This window comes from Vicugna pacos, chromosome 6 (assembly GCF_048564905.1).
Source record: "Vicugna pacos chromosome 6, VicPac4, whole genome shotgun sequence".
In the NCBI taxonomy this organism is placed as follows: Eukaryota; Metazoa; Chordata; class Mammalia; order Artiodactyla; family Camelidae; genus Vicugna; species Vicugna pacos.
In genome coordinates, this window is record NC_132992.1 from 51,442,699 (window position 1) to 51,463,108 (window position 20,410).

Here is a 20,410-nt window from a genome sequence, read left to right on the forward strand (position 1 = left end):
ACATTGAAAGTTAGGATATTAAAATATATCCTGGGTTGATAGGATATTACCTATCTATTAGTAGTTTCATCATTTAAATAAAGGATGTGGCTCCATTTTATGTTCCACTAATGACAGCTTTTAAGCATCACTCCTTCCTCTTTTTCTCTGCCCCACATCTGGACAGGCATGTGAGAAAGCCTGAGTGCTCTTTCCCTTAGCACCAGTGAGAAGTTCAAGTTCAAGCCACATGTGATATCCCTTACTCCAGCCCCACCCCCAACCACTGTAAGAGACCCCTAGCCAATAACATTTTCTTTCTCTCTCCAGCTATTTTTGGACCTGTTTAAGAGCTGCCCCATTCTCCCCAGAAAGCCTCCATGTGAGTAACAAACCTTTTCATAACCTTTTCAAATGTGTGCATGTGTGAGCATTGGTCTCAACATCAAAACCAAATTTGGGGTGGAGGTCCATCCTGAAATGACCGAAAATGAAAGATTACAAAATAGACATGACATGTTGTTCATTGACCCAGCCTTTCTCTTGGACAGCAAACGAATAATTCAAAACTTACACTAGTATTATTATTAATGTCAGTGTCATCAGTCTATGGTTTGTTATATTCATCTATCTCCCTTGGAGAAAACTGAATATTTTACATTTTCTAGACTTTAAGGACCTTCCTCTTCTATATGATCATTTAAAGATGACCAAAGTTCATTCAGTAAATGCACATTTTCCTACTGTGCTCATAGGTAATAAGTTTGAGCCATGTGACTTACACTTGTTCAGATCAGCTAGAAGCTCTCCTGTAATTTCTTACCTAGCAGGAACTTCTATCCTATCTTAGGTGCTCATGAGCTCTAAAACTCTGAAGGCTGTAGGCAGCCATTAAGAGCAACAGCTTTGAAGTACACCTGGCTTTTTAAGATGCTTTATCATAATTTGTGTTAACTTGAACACTTCTTGTCCTTTTGATCGTGCATTTCCTCATTTATAAAATTAATGTTTACTTCATATCTTATAGAATAGTGTACATATTTTTTAAAGTTCTAAGAAATACCAAAATTAACATAGCAACAACAAAATCCAAATCCAACTTACCCCTTAATTATTTCAAATCAATCCCCTACAATAATAGCCTGAGAAGAGACATGCCCATTAATAGGTATAAATTCTATTTAGCTTTCTCTCTCCTGTCCTACACAAGCCAGGCAAAATAAGATGTGGTTAGATGTGGAGAAGGAAGCATGGCATTGGGAAGACAGAACAGCACAAATGAAGTTTCTGAGAGTGGAAAGAAAGAAAGGTGTGTTGGAGAGGCAGAGAAAAATGCAGGTGTGTGTGGCAGAGATACAGCAGGAAGAAGGACAGTGACTGAAATAGAAGTTAGGGTTGATTATGTGGGCTCTGTATATCTTAGTAATAATTTTGAATTTCATCTAAGGAGCAACTGGAAGCATCAAGAAATTTTATCAAGGCATTTCTGAATTCAGATTTATATTTGTAATTATTCTAAGTGAGACATGATGGTGACTTATAGGAGGATGGCATAAGAAGACATCAGGAGAAATTTTAAATAGACAGAATCTGAGTTTATATTATGGACTACATGTTTGTGTCCCCCCTCCCTCAAATAATGTATTGAAATCATAACCACCATTGGATGGTATTTGGAAGTGGGGCCTTTGGGAGGTAATTAGGTCAGGAGAGTGGAGCTCCATGATGAGATTACTGCCCTTATAAGAGACAGAGAGCCAGCTTGCTTCTTCTCTCCTTTCTGCCATGTAAGGATGTGAGGAGAAGATGGCCCTCTGCAAACCAGGAAGCGAGCTCTCACCAGACACAAATGCACTGGTGCCTTGATCTTGGACTTTGAACCTCCATAACTGTGAGGGAAAGAAAAAAAAAGTTTTAATTTAAGCCATGTCATACTCCATTATAGGTAATACTAAAAAAATATATATCAGTTATTGGAAAATAAGAGTTCAGTTTGGGAACATAAAAAAAATGCGACATTCAAGTGAAGATGTCAAAAAAGCAAGTGTATATATAAACCTGGAATTTAAAAGAGCTGTTTGCCTGGTGATAATAATTAAGGAATTAATTTGTCGAGTTACAGAATTTTTTTAAAGCTATAGAAAATGGACTCAATCATTGATAAAAAGACATAACAGGAGAATAGAAGATGGCCTGTGGCCGAGCCTTGAGGAACACCAGTGCCATTAGAGAAGGCATCTGTACAAGTTTTTACCAGTCTGTACAAGTTTTGAGTGTATGGTACATCCAAATTCCAACTAAATAAATACCTAGAATTTGCATCTCATAAATGCCAGACAATGTGTTGTACAGGCATGAGTCATAATAAAACAGACTGAGTAAGATTTTCCAATAGAGAAAGCAGGACCCTGCACTTTGAAGGGAAGAAGAGTCGTTGTGGGGTTGGGAGGTACTAATAATGCTAAGTTTGACACCTTATAAAATGGAGTGCAGTCTAAAATTGAAAACACAATGTGATGTACATATTACTTGTCAGAGTGTCACATTATCATTTTAAAACTTAATTTCTGAAAATAGGAAAGATTAAGGCAATTTAGTTTTTCCATGTTGCCTCTTGTCTAAAAACTTGAATTCAAACTGTGTATTTCCTGTAGTCATTGATATTTCTATATGCATAGCTGTATTTCCACTAGTGTTTCCTACTCTCCAGGAATCTCCAGGAAGTACATAAATTATTTTAAAATTCTATGAATTTAGCAAAAGCCTCAGAGTCACTAGAAAAAATGACAAATATAGTAAAGATATTTCTGCCAAGTGATTTGGCCTTGATTTCTATGAAAGCATATGCAAATACACAGACTGCAGACAGGGAAGAATATTTTAGGCCAAACCATTTTTGAACTAGAATCAATTCAGTTATTCTAAAGCTTATTGTGCAGTTTATGGATTATCTAGCCCTGTTCCATTTCTTTTTTCTTTCTGATCCTTGTATTTTGCCAATTTTTCTGCTGCTTATAATTCTTCCAGAAGGTGATCTAGGGAAAAGAAAAAATAAAAGAGAAAGAAATCTGAATGAAAACATGGCTATTTGTGGAAAGCTATCTGACTTAGGAGAAAAATATTTAGTAGGGTAGAAAGGGTGAATATATTTGGTAAAATTAAATTGAGAGATTATATGTGGATTTAATGTACATATGTCCCCAATTATTTTAGACAAGTAGGTTTAAATGATTTTTAGCTGTTTGCTGAGCTTCTTTTACATTTTAATCTCTCTTTAATATTGTTTTCCTAAATACATACTTATAAGAAGCTTAAAAGTCAAAATAAATGTAATTATAGTTCCTGTGGGCAAAGTAAGAGCTGGAGTCCTTTGAATAATCCCCTACACCACATACACATGCATACACATTCACAGGCACACTCATTCACACACATGTGCACACACATTCATTCATACATGCATGTACAATCATGATACTGAAAACTGGGTTCGTTTCTTGGTGGATATCAAACCAAAAGACACAACCACACCAAAGATCAAAGATCGAGAAAAGGAAGGATTTATTACTTGCAGCAAGTAAAGAGAACACCAGGGACACCTATAATCTTTCCCAAAGCAGTGTCTCCCATAACAGCAACATTGGGGAAGTTTTAAGCTAAGGGTACATGCATATTCATGAAGGGGCTTGGGCAGTCTACAGAATCCAGGTTTTAGTTGATTGAAGTTAAAAGGGTCAGAAAAGGTCAGCAACATCATCCCTTAGGTTCCAGTAGCTCTGGTGGTTGAGCTTTCAGGCTAATCTTTACTGTAGAAACAGAACTGAGAGTCTTTACAACTGATTTTTATCTTTGCTTTTGTTACTTCTCTTGCCTGATAATAGTCACATTGTTCTCTTAGGATCATTAATTACTGAAACCTGTACAAAGGCAAGCATTGTGGTGTCGACTGAAATAAATGCGCAACCTAAAACTTGAGTTATGTTTTATTTGTAAGGAGGACTCCGGCCGGGATGACAGCCCCTCAGATTGCTCTGAGGGACTGCTCTGGAAGAGGAAGGGGAGGAGCTAGGATATATAGGAGCTTTACAACAAAGACCAGGTAGTTGGAACAATAAAAGATTGCTTGTTATCTAAAGAAAACCAGGTATCTCAAGTTAAAGAATTTAGTGCTTTTCTATGTATGGGAGGAAGCAAACATTTGGGCTCATTGAATTCATTCCTTTGACAAGCACCTAGCTATCTAGGACCAGTATCCTGTCCTTTCTTATTCTGAGTCCCCTCAGGGTGCACCATTGTGAGTGCTGCAGAGGCTGGGCTGCAGGCCTGTCCTCACTGGGGGGTGGCAGTGGCTGCTGATGACTTGGTTTCAGCATTGTTTACTGATACAGTTGCAGTATTTTCATTCACAGTGGCCAGGCTTAGATCACAGAATGTTTCAGGCCAAAAATGGCTTCTCTTATGTCAAGAAAAACATGCCTGGTTCTTTCTCTGGGGACCCCCTACCCTGTCTGCTTACAATTATACATAGACATAATTTAAACGTAGACATAAACACATACCCACACCAGCCCCTTAGAAAGCCCTTTGGCTTTCTCTGCAGAACTCTAGGACTGGATGCAGTTTGAAAATTCCTGCTATTAACACAAGCATTATGTCATGAAACAAACATTCTTTTATTTTTTAAGCACAGGAGCAAATTACATGGTATGAACATACACAAAAAGGATGAGTGTCATAATCACCTAAGTATAGTAAAGTAAAAGAGTATGTAATGTTTAATGAAATGCATATTTATAGTTGTTACACAAATAAATGGACAGAAAGGGTGGTTATTGTTTACACAGATCACTAGTATTAGCATTTAATTATGTAACTTGATTAGGATAGATACCAACAAAAAAAGTGAGAAATGGCCAAAGGAAGAAATGTTCTATTGTTTGTCTTAATGAACCCAGGGTCATTAACATATCCAGATCCAGACATTCCTACTTTATCAGTAGCAGGCAGCTTTGAGCAGAAGGTCATGGAGGAACACAGTTGCTCCTTCTCACTCCTAGGTCTAATAATACACTTTAGTGGAATAGCAGTATGAATTAAATTATGCCTTGGTACCTTTATCAAATTTCTCACTCCCTAATGGGACAAAGTACTTTATTTATGTTGAAGCAGATTTTCAAGCACTAACTTGAACTTAGATAAGAGTAATTGTTTTCTATTCGAGGAAGAGGCAGGGCTCTGATCCTAGGGGCAACAGCCTTAGTAACAAAAAGGAAAATTGCTTTTAGTCAGAATGTTGGCAATCTGGTGGACCCAGCAGCCCCCCCAAAAAAAGGCTCTGAACATACTGCTCAGCCATAAATAAGAGGCAGGGGTTGGGGAGCCTTTAGTTCCTGCAGAAGAACTTAAATATATTGTTATGTATATTCCTTGAAGAGGAACCAGCACCCTGCCTCAGAGCTGCACTATTGTTTCTTAACTGTTCCTCCCTTGTTCCTGCATTCCTTCCCTTCCCAAATTAGCAACCATTGAATCTTCCCTTTGGAACTCAGGGGAGGTCTAGGAGCCTGGAAGAAGCCTACTCCCTACAAACAAGAAACGGGACATGGAAACATTCATACCTAGGGGGACCCCACAGGGTCCTGCTTGGTATCAGCTGCAAGTAAGAAAATACCCAAATGAAAGTCACTGTTAAGAAAAAAAGGATTTAATGAGAAATGTGGAGTGTGAGAGTTTTCATGTTTATCATGAAGATAAGTGTGTAACTCCACTCTTCTTTGTCTTTCAAGTCACCTCCAATGTCAGCCCTGATCATAGCTCAAATCGAAAGCTGTATGTGTGGTTCCACATCTCTAGAAAGTAATCAGTCATGGTGAAGGAAGGAATAAAGGAGTCTAACACCCTTCAAACTATGACCTCTGTACCCTGTCTTCAGAAGTGGGCATTAGAACCTTTCTGGATACAAATTTCCAGAATAAGCCTGTTTTATGTTGTATCCCTACCCCTGCCCCAATTGTCCAGAGCTGTTTCAGTTTATCTTTCTGCGGTTTGCTAAGCTATTATAAATTTTCCGTTCTCTGTGTAATTTCCAGAATGCTAGTATCTCTTCTCTTTATTGATCTCTTATTGATCTAAACCCTTTATTTTGTATTACCATTTTTTTGCGTGGAGTTTTGAGGATGAGGCAAAAAATGTGCAGCATCAGTATGCTAGATTTAACTGCAGATAAGGGTTCTTTTATATTATATAGACCAAAATGACACAGAACTTTAGGTATAATGCCTATAACATTAAAACACAGCAAATCAATGCTAATATTATTCTATCTTGCTTAGACACTACTGCTGTCAACTTGGATGGTACTGCTACTGACATTTGTTGAGAACAGGCAGTGATTTATGTTAGGCTACTGAGGTAAAGTAAGTTATTGTTCATTAACTGGCAAAACTATAGCATAAGACAGGCTGACACAACAATTTTGTCCTGATAAATTGTTGTGTGCTTATTTGCAAGGCTGGCATAAATAATCCTATTTTTTCAAGGTGCAAACAATAGATAGCAGGAGACCATTAGATGTCATGCCCGTGAAGGGCCAACAGAGCAGTACAGCATCCTCAGGGCTTTCTGCTTGAGGATCATTAATTTATGTTTTCTGGTGTGTGGACTCATTTCTAAGAAAGTCAAAAGTCTGTTTCCAATAATTTTGATGATAAAATAGTCATTGTTGAAAAGAACAGGTTTAGTTGTCATTGTGCTATTATTTAGGGCAAAAGCCTACATTCATAAAATTAATGTGTTTTTCTCTGAATTGTAACATGAAGCAAGAGCAGGAATCATTTTGAGTGGATATTTGTTCAGTCATCACTATTTTTTATTGGTTGACCCTAATCTTAAAATGGATCCTTTCAGATGGTAAATTTATCATTAATTGTCATGCTCAGTTTTTTTAGAATTTTTAATTGAATAATTTTTGCTATATTCAGAAAGGAGTGCTTGTGTGTGATAAAACATTAAAATATTTAAAATACAAGAATACAATAATTGTGGTTGAGTATGCTAATGGAAACTGTAAGAAGTGATTCCCCCATATGGACCGTCTTTTACTGTCGTGTAACAGATATGCAATACTGTAGTGTAACAGATCTATTATATAGTAATGTGGAAGCTTGGACTTTATCATTAATTAGAAAGTGAGTATAGAATCTATTGCAGATTAGATTAAAAGGAAACTTTACTGAAAACTGAATATAAAATGCAGCCTTAATTTAATTTCATACTGTAAAATAGTTCAGTCATTCTGAAAATTGTATGATGAACATATTTTAGATAAAAATACAAATTTCCATTTTATATCTCAATCCTTTGATGCAAAAAATAAACATCTGGGTGGATATGGAATGCAGAACATTGTAAGCTGCACCCACTGAGTTTCATTTTGAGATTTATGGGCTGTGTCTTGTTCTGTTGGAGGGCTGAACTCTATTCTAGTAGTCTACTCAGTGATTAATTCTTCATATACTGTGCTCTACAGCCTTCTTTTTCTTCATGATTTCTGAATGTCTCCTGATAGTTTCCATTCTTTGTTCTTTTAACAGTTACTTCTGTCCTAAACACAGTAAGTTCAAGTTGTTTCCAAATACAGCCAATAATACACTCCAAAATAATGACTGAAGATGTCCGACAGTGACTGCCTAATTTAGACACTTCTCATATAAAGTGAACTTGCTTTTTTTGTAACTCAATTTTACTTAATGCCTTGATGCTTTCAAAATTCCAACTGTAAATTAATACTAAAAGAGACAATACAATATTGAAAGCAAATTGTTAGTATGTTATTTGTATAATTTTGATAGACCAGAAATACTTAACCTATTTCTGGCTCTATGAATAATCCATTCTGTGACCCTATAAAGTTATTTCTTGAATCCACATCTTGAATTACCCCTCTATAAAACTCACTAGTTTTTTTTTTTTAAGGAATTAAATGTGGTTTTATCAGTTTTGCCTAATAAAAATCACAGAGAAAAAAAGTTGAGATTTTATTAGTGTTCTCAGATATCTAATCAGATTTTATTTACTTTGCCAGTTCTAGATAAATGTTATTTTAAATTATGAATTTACATCAGTCCTAAGGGATGTGCGTGATTTGTTGTTAAAAAACATGAATACACAAGGAAAATAAGAAGGAAATTCTAGAGACACGTAACAAAAGAGTCTAACAAATCATTTGCTAAAATGGCTCAGACTCCTCACATTCATAAAATGTGAGTGATGTGCTCTCTCATTGATTTCAAAACTTTTGCCATTGAATAGACAACTAATTTTATTCAATGTGTATTCATCATTAAATCTTTCCTTCAGTTTAAATATGTATATGGCTATAACAAGGAACTTTAGTGCTGAAAAATCATTTCAAGGGAGAGCAAAATGAAATCTGTTCATAATAAGCATTTATCAAAATTGTTTAGTTTATGTTTAATCTTCCAAGAATAGATCAACTTTTCAGCATAACATAAATCTCTAGTGAAAATTATGATACTTTACTTTGCTTACTCATTTTTAAGGGAAAATAATCCTTATAAATCAAGTGGCTATGATTATAAAAAGTTTGGTAGAGCTAAATGTTTTTTAAAATTCTGAATTGCTACACAAATTTAAAACACAACTCCCTCTCTAGCTCTGATTATTACATTTCACATGCTCCTTTTCAAAAATATATTCCCCAATCCTATTGGTAGTGAGATTGAGGAGACCCAGATATGCTATGTTAATTTAACGATTGTGTGTTGACCTGCTATTATCTTCAAAGCATTGGAATTAACTAAGGAATGGAGATAGTGAGGAAACCAAATTTAATGCAATGTTATCATTGACCTCTATTTCTATACAGTGGAAGAAATGAGATTTTTTAACTTTATAATTTTATTAAATTTTGTGTAAAAACAAACATCTATAAGTGCACCTTTTCACACATAAAAATATTCCTTTGATAGTAAAAAATAAACTCAATTATGCATTGATTAATTTATATATATGCAGATAATATTTCTGGGAAAATATACCTTAAAATGTTTCAAGTGTTTGCCAGTAGGCTGGACAAAGACCTACTTTTTGTTAGGTTTTTACCTTTCTTCTGTTTGACTCTATTTTGTTTTGGCGTGTATTACAATCTAAATACTTAATTTAGGTATAATTTACTTAACAGTAAAACACAATCAAGTAGTGTGTGGATGGAGCTGAATTTTAACAAATAACATACAACCTTGTAAACACTACCTCATTCCTCAATCAAGCGACTGCTGATCTTATTTCTATGATTGCAGATTTTCTTTTCCTCTTATAGAACTTAATATAAATAGAAAAACATCTTATGTACTTTATTGTTCCTCCCTTCGTTCACTCTGCACAATAGTGTTTGAGATTCATCTGTTTTGTTACATGTATCAGTAGTGTATTCTTTTTTAATGCTGTGTTGTATTCCATTGAATATATAAACCACAATTGGTTCATCTATTCACCTGTTGATGGATATTGTGGCTCTTATGAACAAATTTATATGAACATGTACAAGTTACTGTGCAGTCATATATTTTTATTTTTATTGGTAAAATACTTGGAAGTATAATAGCGTAATAGTGTGTTTCAATGTAACAAGATATTGGAAAATTAGTTTTTAGAGTAACCATACCAGTTTGCATTTCCATCAGAAATGCATATTTCTATTTGCTTCATATCTTCTTAGAGACTTGGTATTGTCACTCTTTTTGATGTTAGCGTTTCCAGTGGATGTGCAATCACATATATTATGGTGTTTTATTTTACATTTTCCTGATGACTAAAGATCTTGAGCATTTTATTGCCCATTTTTTTACTTCTAATTATTATGTTATAAGTGATCTTCATACATTTTGATAATAAGCCCTTTATGTTATTAGGTACTATAAGTATATTCTGTCATTGTTTGGATTCCATTTTCACTTTTCAGTGTTGCCTTTTGAAGAGGATTTTTTAATGAAGTCCAGTTTATTGCCTTGTTTTTTTTCAGTGTGTGCTTTTGTTGTTGTTGTTGTTGTTCTGAGAAATCTTTGCTTCCACCCAGTTCACAGTGACTATAATTTCTTTCTAAAACTATGTTTCCCTCTAGAATTTCATAGTTTTAGGTTTTTATTTAGGTCTGTGATCTAATCTGACTTTACTTTTTATATTTTATGAGGTAAGGGACGAAGTTTATTTCTTTTTCTATGGACATACACAGTTGTTTTAGAAAATATGTGAAAAACATAGTCTTCTCAAATTGAATTTCTTTGGCACCTTTCTCAAATCAATTGACCACTTACATGTGTGTTTATTTCTAGAGTCTATTGTTATATTGACTTTTATGTCTAGGCTTATATCAGTAAGAGACACAGTTTAATTCTGTATCATTATAGTATGCCTTGAAATAAAATAGCATAAGCTCTCCAACATAAGGTGGACTCCTACAACACACCATACACAAAAATTGCCTCAAAATGGATTGTGGATTTTGATTTTACAAGCTAAAGCTATAAAGCTCTTAGAAATAAACAGAAATAAATCTTTTTGAGCTTAAGTAAAGCAATTACTTTTTTTTTCAGATACAATGCCAAAAACAAAAGAGATTTTAAAAAAGGTTAAAAAAGGCTAAATTGAACTTCATCAAAAATGCAAACTTTTGTCACTTAAAAGATACCAACAATAAAGTGAAAATGCAGCATACAGATTAGAAGAAAATATTTGCAAATTATGTTTGTTAAAAGACCTGTGTCTAGGATGTATAAATAACTCTTATAATACAATAATAAAAAATAAATAAATAAGAAATAGAGCCACACACATATAGTCAACTTATATTTGACAAAGGAACAAAGGCAATCCAATGGAAAAAAATGGTCCTGAAAAAACTGGGCACTCACATAATCAAAAAAGGAGTCTAGAACTAACATTATACCATTTACAAAATGTATTCAATGAATAATAGAACTAGGTATAAACTATAAAACTAGAAGATAATATAGAAGAAGATATAGATGTTTGGGGTTTGGCAATGAGTTTTTAGATACAACACCAAAATCATAATTCATGAAAGAAAAAATTGGTAAGTTGGACATCACTAAAATTAAAAATATTTGCTCTTCAAAAAACAAGGATGAAAAGATAGGACATAGACTGAAAAAATATTGCAAAAAACAAATCTAATAAAGGACTTATATCCAAAATAACCCTTAAAACTTAGCAATAAGAAAATTAACAACCCAGTAAAAAATTTGGCAAAAGATTTGAGCAGATACTGCATCAAAAACCACATACAGACGTATGGCAAATAAACATACGAAAAGATGCCCAATAATATATGTTATTAGGAAATTGCAAATTAAAACAGCAATGAAATACCCTTACACACCTCTTAGAATGGCTAAAATCTAAAGCACTGATAACACCAAGTGCTGGCATGGATTTGGAGCACAGGAATTCTCACTTATTGCTGATAGGAATGCAGTGCGGCACAATCTCTTTGGAAGACAGTTTGGCAGTTTATTACAAAGCTAAGCATAGCCTTACCATACAATCCAGCAATCAAACTCCTAAGTATTTAACCAAATGCATTAAAAAATTAGGTATTCACAAATATCTGCACGTGAATCTTTATAGCAGCTTTATTCATAATTGCCAAAACTTGGAAGCAACCAAGATGCCCTTCAATAGGTGAATGGATAAACATATGTGCATCTATACAATGAAATATCATTCATCAATAAACAGAGATGAGCTGACAAGCTACAAAAGGACATGGATAAAGCTTAAATGCATATTGCTAAGTGAAAGAAGTAAGTCTAAAGAGGCTACACACCACGTAATTCCAACTATGTAACATTCTGGGAAAGGCAAATAAATAAATAAATAGAGACAATAAAAAGATAAGTGGTTGCCAGGGGTTTGAGAGATGGGAAAAGGATGCATACATTGGAGCACAGGGGATTTTTAAGGCAGTAAAACTATTCTGTATGGTACTGTATCAGTATATACAGGACATTATGCATTTGGCAAAACCATATGTTTGTACAACACAGAGTGAACGTAATGCAAACAATGAGCTTTAGTTAATAGTAATGCATCAGTTGTAACAAATGCACCACACCAATGCAAGATGTGAATAATAGAGGAAGCTGTGAGTAGGTGGGAAAACAAATTTATGGGAGCTCCCTGTACTTTCTGTTCAGTGTTTGTGTAAACTTAAATCTGCATTAAGCATCAAATCTATTAGTTTAAAAAAAAAGACAAAAAATGGATTAAACCGACAAAGGGTTTGAAGACATTTCTCCAAAGGAGATATACAAATCACCAACATACACATGAAAAATATGCTTAACATCATCATTAAGGAAATATTAATTAGACCACAGCACAGTGTGATACCTCCTCACACAAATGAGGATGGCTGTAATAAAGACAGACAATAACAAGTGTTGGCAAGAATGTGTAGACATTAGATCCCTCATTCATTGCTGGTGGGAAAATAAAATGATTTAGGTACTTCAGAAAACAGTATGGCAGATCCCTAAAATGTTAAACATAGAGTCCCCGTATGGTGCCAATTCCACTTCTAAATGTATAGCAAAGAGAAATTAAAATATATGTCCACACAAGAACTTGTACATGAATGTTCACAGTCATATTATTCTCAATAGCCCCAAAGTGGAAACAATGCTAATGTCCATCAGCTGGTGAACGGACATACCAACTGTGTAATATCCAGATAATACAATAGTATTTAGCCATAGAAAGGAATGAAGTACTATTAGATGCTACAACATAGGCTATGTGAATGAAGTCAGTCACTATAGACCATGTATTGTGTACTTTTATTTATATAAACCATCCAGAATAGGCAAATCTATATCAAAAGATATTGGATTAAGGGTTGCCAGGGACTAGGGGTAGGGAGGAATAATAAATGACTGCTAATGGGTTTGGGGAAATGGCCTAAATTTAGATTTTGGTGATAATTGCACAACTCTGAATATATGAAAACCATTGAACTGTATCCATTACATGGATGAACTTTGGGCTATGTGAAAAGCATGCGTGCCGTATTCCCTGGCAACACTGCTGTAGATAATGATGGAAGTTGGGTCAGACGATAAATCGTTGACTCAGGCTCCCACTACACTGGGTTTCTTTAGGTTAGCAATTGAGCATTGTGCATCATCATAAAGACTCGCTCTAAAGAAATATTAATTCTTGACTGGCTTTTCTGACTGACTGAGTTACAATAACTCTGTAAAGACCCTGAGAAATAGAGATAATCCCAGAAGTAATTTATAAATGGGAGTATTACCTGCACCAGTGAAAGCAAATGTGTACTTTAAACCTCACCAAGTTAGCCTTAACATGAAATGAAAATATGTACAATTAACACATATCAAAACAATTTATGATACTAAATATAAGAACAAGGTAATTAAATTTTAAATGATATTTGTCTATTCTGAGATTTTAAGTGCAGATAAACTTTTATTTAAGATTTCTGGCTATTTTATTCAGTGCTAGTTTGTTGTTGCTATTGTTAGTTTAGATTAGTCCCAACATCACATAATTTGGACCAATATAAGTGAAATTATATTATACAGAATAAAAATAAAATGTAAATTCCTAAATGAGACTGGTATTCTCTAAAGTATTTTAATTTAAATATTTGCACCGTTTTCTTGCAGAAAAAATTTCGAGCTTGATTGCTTAATGTATCTGAAAAAGGTTCCAGAGTAAGATGGCGATGTTGTTGGCAGTTAGGTTCTTGTCTTGTTGCAAAAAGAATTCAGAGACGAGACACAAAGGTCAAGAAAGTAAAGTGAGGATTTATTAATTGATGGGATGCTCTCAAGGAGATAGTGGGCAGGCTCAGGTAAGCAGCTGCACTGAGTTTCTTTGGCAAGTTGGCTACATAGGGTGTAAAAATGAGTGGCCAAAATATTCACTGGAGAGGGAAGGGTTCGGGGTCATATTCCCTGATTTCCATCCCAGATCCACCTTCTCAAGCTTGGGAAGGAGGGATTTTTGTCCTTATTTAGTCTGGATTGGAAGTTTCACAGCATTGGTGCATGAAGGATACTTCTAATCTGCAAGGCTAATTTTTTTGTAATGAGGGCATAATAAGGAAAAGGTTATATTTGGACACTGGAAATTCCTGCCTTTTCCCACCTTTCTTTGCCTACTTCTAGGCCACTTGTCACTCCAGAATGTGTGGTTTCTTCTCCATCTGGAGGTTCCCCCCATAATGCTATCAGCATATTTTTCAGCAGAAACCTTGTAGGCCAGAAGGGAGTGGGATGATATATTGCTGTAACAAAAAACAAAAGAAAAAACACTGCTGATTAAGAATACTTCACACAGCAAAGTTATACTTCAGAATTGAAGAAGATAGAGAATTTTCCTGACTAACAAATTCTAGAAGAGTTTAATACTAGACCAGTCTTACAGGAAATGATAAAGAAGGTTGTTCAAGCTGAAATGAAAGGACACTAATTAGTAGCAGGAAAACAAATGAAAGTATAAATTTAGAATATTCTTAAGGTTATCATGGTGGTCAGCGAATCACTTATAACTCTAGTAGCCAGGCTAAATGAAAAACAGTATTAAAATAACTATAACTGTAATTGTTTGTTAATGACTGCATACACTATACAAAGGTGCAAATAGTGACCTCAAAACACAGAATGTGAGGATAGAGGAGTTTATGTATGTTAAAAGGTATTATCCACTTCAAATAGACTATTGTAAAGTTTTTTTTTCAAGAATCGTGGTAACCACTAAGCAAAACTTATTAGTATATATAAAAATAGAAAGAAATCAAAGCATACCACTCCAGAAAATCCTCAGATCACAAAGGAAGAGAGCGAGAGGAAAAAAGGAACAAAGAAATTATAAGACAACCAAAAAAGAATTAACATAGTGGCAACAGCGAGTCCATTTCTATCAGTAATTATTTTTAATTATTTTGAATGTAAATGGACTAAATTACCCAATCAAAAGATTGCCTACAAGAGACTCACTTTAGCAGAAGAACACAGATAGCCTGAACGTGACAGATGCGAAAAATATTCCATGCACTGGAAACCAAAAGAAAAGAAAAAAAAGTGGCTGGGGTGGCTGGGGTAGCTGACAAATTAGTCTTTAAGACATAGGCTGTAACAAAGAGACAGAGTCATTATATAATTTAAAAAGCAATCAATATATTGGGAAGATAGAGCATATATAAATATTAATCACCCAGCCTAGGAGCATCTAAATATATAGAGCAAATATTAACAGATGTGAAGGGAGAAATAGCAACACAGTAATAGTAGGGGGATTCAGTAGCCCAGATTCAGGGTAGAGTCTAGATAGATCATTCGGACAGAAAATGAGTAAGAAAAGATGGGAGTTAAGCTGCACATTAGATCAGATAGGCTTAGCAGACGTTTACAGAACATTGCATCCAATAGCAGCAAACTACACATTGTTCTCAAGTGCACATGGAAACTCTTCCAGGATAGATCATAGGCCACAAAACAAGTTCTAAAAATTTGTGACCTAACTTCTCCTGTGCCTGTGTTTTTAATTGAAATAAAGATACTAATACATATAATATCTCTTGAGAATTATAAGTTAATAAGTATAAATGATCAGAATAATGCCTGACCCTTAATATGAACTCAATAAATATTGTACAATATTTTTGTTATTACTATTTTTATTAAGCATAAGTGGAAAAGTACAGGAAACCTGTAAATTAGTTTTCCATTGCTGTTGTAACAAATTACTACATAAATAGTGGCTTAAACAACACATTTATTATCTTACAGTCTGTGGATCAGAAGCCCACGATGGGTCTCACTGGGCTAAAATCAAGGTGTCAGCAGGGCTTGGTTTCTTTCAGGGGAAAGATCCTTCGAGAAGGATCCATTCCCTTGCTCACTGGGGTGGTTAGAAGAATCAGTTCCTTACACTCATAGTGCTGAGATCCCTGCTTCCCTACTGGCCGTCAGCTGAGATCTGTTCCCAGCTTCTAACGAGCAGCCACATTCCTTGGCTTTGGCCCAGTTCCTTCCTTAAAAGCCAGCAGTGGTAAGCCCGGTGCCTCTCACACTTCAGATCTCTCTTCCTTCTGTTGTCGCATTTCTCTGATCCACCCGTCCCTTGTCATCTGTCATCTTCAACTTTTAAGGGCACACGTGATCGGTTTGGGCCCACCCTGATAATCCAGGGTAATCTCTCCATCTCAAAAAATTTTAACCTTAATCATATCTGCAATGTCTCTTTTTTCCATGTGAGGTGACATGTTCACTGGTTCTGAGAATTAGGAGCTAGACAACTTTAGGGAACCACTATTCTGCCTAAGGTCACACGCTAAATGACACGTGGGAAGAGAGGCACTGTACCAGGATAGCCTCTGAGAGAAGGACTTTGGTGTAGCAAGAGTCTCCATCTCTCTCAGATGGAGAAAGCACAGGTGGAAGGGAGAGATCCCATCCCTGAGGCCTGTTAATGGGCATTCAGCTGTTACAAAGGGCTTCCTAGGTTCTTTTGTCTTATTCAAAAGAAAGGATCCAAACTGGAGACTGAAAACATTATGTAACAAACGGTTTTATTAGTAGAGTAAAAGTTAATGAATTACACCTTTGAGAACTGAAGGCAGGCCAACCCAAAGGAGGAACGTGGTGCCACTCCTTTGTTTGTCCTGTCTTATATCCTGGCTGAGGGCGTTCTTGTGATTGACAACTCATGTACCTTGAGTGCTCAGGCATGCTTGTCTCCATTGTGCATGCTCTTACCCGTGATACACACAGAAAAACCTGTGGGAGGGGGCCCAAACCGCAATACATATTACAGTATAATGAGTATTAGGTTATGCTCAGCCGCAGTGTTCAGTTCTAATGGGCTTCTTTGTTGGCGCTCATTTAGAGAAAGTAAAACTCTTTGAAGCTCCTTATCCTGAGCACAAGCATATTGTTATCTTCTGGATTCCTCCCTACCCTTTCCTCTCCCCTTGTCCAGTGCTCATTTCTACCTAACTTTCTAACAGAGGGACTTTGATTCAATTAATCCTCAAAGGGCAGTGTCCAGGGCTAACCATGGCTTCACTGGCAAGGTGTATTAAAGATGCAGGTGGATTCCTCTAAGTGTAACCCTTGAACTAGAACTCCTTTAACAGAAACAGTAAACTTTTAGGGGGAAGTTTATGAGGCACATGTGTTTTAAGTTGTCCACACCCAACCGCCACTGGAATACCTAGCGTAATCTCACTTAACATCACTCTTGAAAATTGCTTACAGAGACCTTTGAAGGTGAAAAGTCAGAATCGGAAAATGTGTTATGATGAATGTAAAATGGCAAATGAAAATTTCACCCTAAAGATTAGAGAGTTTACCTAAAATTGTCAGACTGTATTTCTAAATCTAAGCATTGCATAATTATCAAATCTGTAATTATGATAATACTGTAATTGGCAAATTTCTTCCCATTCAAAAGTGGATGGGAAAAGATTTTTTATATACCTGTTTCTCATTTGTATAGATTTCAAATTCCACACGAGTACAAAGCTCTCATAGATAGGATTTCTAGTTTTAACTGAATTATATCCTGTTCTTCTAAAATCCTAAAGTTCAAATCTGCAGCCAGTTACAAGCAAAAATGTCTTACCATTATAAAACTTTCAAGTGCTTACAACTCCAAGTTTAACCCTCCAGGCGTCTAATTTTATAATGTCTGTAATTTATGCCAAATGTCAGAATCATTGTAATGAGAAACAGTGAAACATAGTGCCATTGTTACATGTCATCTGCAGAGTATCAAAAATATCTGTAATGTCAGTGTTAAAGCCATAATTATAAGGGCAATTGGTAGCATGTTATAGTCAATACTTTAACCTGAAGAGGCCACCATCATTAGTTTTTACTCACTGACTAGGAAAATGACTCCAATTCATACTTTAAGTCAAAATGGATTTGCAGTCTTTGTGTAAGTTCTAAGCCTTTCTGTTCAAAGTCATTGACTAAGCCTTATTTTTATGATGAATTCAGCATGAAAGCACAAGCAAAAGTAATTTCATACTCTCAATGATTTAAAAAATACTTAAACAGGAATTATTGCTTTTTAAAGCAACCCTTGCTTTTATATTAAAATTTGTTAAGCTCAAGTATTAGTACTTAATTAAGCTGGTTTTTAGTTTTCTAGTGTAATAAGATCTAATAGCTTAATTTAATTAAGCAAACATAACATTTAGTCAATGGGATTGCTGTATTTTCAGTCTGGAATTCTTGAGGGAAAAGATAGTTCTGCATTCAGTTGTTTTATCACATCATATCTTGCACCATATAATTTAAAACATTTGTGTTTGGTTACCAGGTAAAACTACCTAATTGAAGCCTACTGTTTTCCTGTGATAATAGAGATGTAAATTGAAAGAATGCATTCAAGAACTAGTGAAAATTTGAAATGGCCCCTATGGGGATTTGAAACAGGAGTCAATTAGAAATAAATAAAAGGATTTAAAATTAAAGAATGGGTTGCAAAAGCTAGAACTCCTGTATTTGTAGAAGAACCAATAAAACGTCTATGGATTTCTCTTTTTTTTTCCCTCAAAGCAATGTTCCTTGGCACAGTAACATGATAAAAACAAGCAGATAAATACAAGGGAGACTTATGAAGATGGATAAACATTACTTGATGATCTGTTGGAATAAGAGTCAGGGATGTCTAAGATGATTCCAGGGTTTCCAGCTTAGGAAAACTGGTGGCTAGTAATACTCTGCCTTAACAGAGAAAGTTCAAGAGAACATGAAAATGTATTAAGATGAAGAAGATAATTCACCTTCTATCTCTTGAGGACAAGTTACTTGAGACACATGCAGGCTTTTAAAATTAAAATAAAATTCAATTCATTGAATTTCAGCTTCTAGTTGTTGAGTGAACTGTGCCTTGGCAAAGAACCTTGGTTTCCTTAGGAATCAGATGCTTCATCCTAGTCAAGGAAGAATAAAAGGAAATTGTTCTGTAGTACAGTTATGACACAGTCTCAGGAGAATGGTGTTGCCAATTCTGTAATCACACAGTCTGAAGCAGTTCTTAGAAGATTATTAAATATACAGAGAATCTATAATGCTATGTTTCCTGCTAACTTCCGAAAACATGTGATATTTGGAACTATCTCCTTTAACTGTGCTCAGCTGTGGAGACTATTAACACTTATTTTACATATTTTTATTTTTCTAATGGTAATGACAAAAACACATGAAGAAGAGGTATATCTTCCTATTGGCCAATTCAGTTATTTCTCATTGTTTTTTAACATTTGTCTTCCGTATGAATCGGTTGCCACCTATGTAGTCATGTAGAAAAAAGATTCATAACATTAACTGAAATTACACTAATATTTATTATAATATATTCAAATTTCTATATTGTTGGTAGACACTTGGGTTGCTTCCATGTCTTGGCTATTGTAAATAGTGCTGCTATGAACATTGAACTGCATGTACTTTTCGAATTAGAGTTTTCATCTTTTCCAGATATATGCCCAGGAGTGGGATTGCCAGATTATATGGTAGCTCTAGTTTTAGTTTTTTAAGGAGCCTCCATGCTGTATTCCATAGTGACTGCACTAATTTATATTCCCACCAACAATGTAGGAGGATTCCCTTTTCCCCACACCCTCTCCAGCATGTATTATTTGCAGAGTTTTTGATGATAGCCATTCTGATCAGTGTGGGATGATACTTCATTGTGGTTTTGATTTGCATTTCTCTAGTAATTAGTGATGTTGAGCACGTCTTCAGGTACCTGTAGGCCATCTGTATGTCTTCGGAGAAAATGTCTGTTTAGGTCTTCTGTTCATTTTTTGATTGGATTTTTTTTTTCATATTGAGTTGTATGAGCTGTTTATATATTTTGGTTATTAACTCCTCATAGATTTTATCACATGAAATATTTTCTCTCACTCAGTAGCTTGTCTTTTCATTTTGCCACTGGTTTCCTTTGCTTGAAAGCTTAAAACTTTGAAGAGATTCTAAGTTTAATTGGGTCCTATTTATTTATTTTTGCTTTTATTTATTTGCTTGAGGAGGCAGATCTGAAAAACTAATGCTACAATTTATGTCAAAGAATGTTCTGCCTATGTTCTGTTCTAGGATTGCTTTGTGTTTTATGGACATTTTAACAACATTAATTTTTCCAGTGCAGGAACATACTATATCTTTCCATTTCTTTCTATCATTTTCAGATTTCTTCATCAGTGTTTTATGGTTTTCAGAGTATAGGTCTTTCACTTTCTTGGTTAAGTTTATTAGGTGTCTTACTGTTTTTTGGTATCTTGTAGTATCTGAAGTAACCAGTAAAAGGATGATAATCAAAGTCATAGCAAATAAGATACTAAAAAGAT

The 20,410-nt window shown here is 35.0% G+C and overlaps 1 long non-coding RNA gene across 5 annotated transcripts in view; it reads left to right on the plus strand.

Annotated features, from left to right (window-relative positions):
• Nucleotides 1-20,410, plus strand: part of LOC140696911 (uncharacterized) — a 284,041-nt gene that overhangs the window by 80,908 nt on the left and 182,723 nt on the right. For all 5 annotated transcript variants that reach the window (XR_012073574.1, XR_012073577.1, XR_012073576.1 and 2 more), the window contains one exon: nt 310-361. This is a non-coding gene — a long non-coding RNA (uncharacterized lncRNA). The remainder of the gene's footprint in view (nt 1-309; nt 362-20,410) is intronic.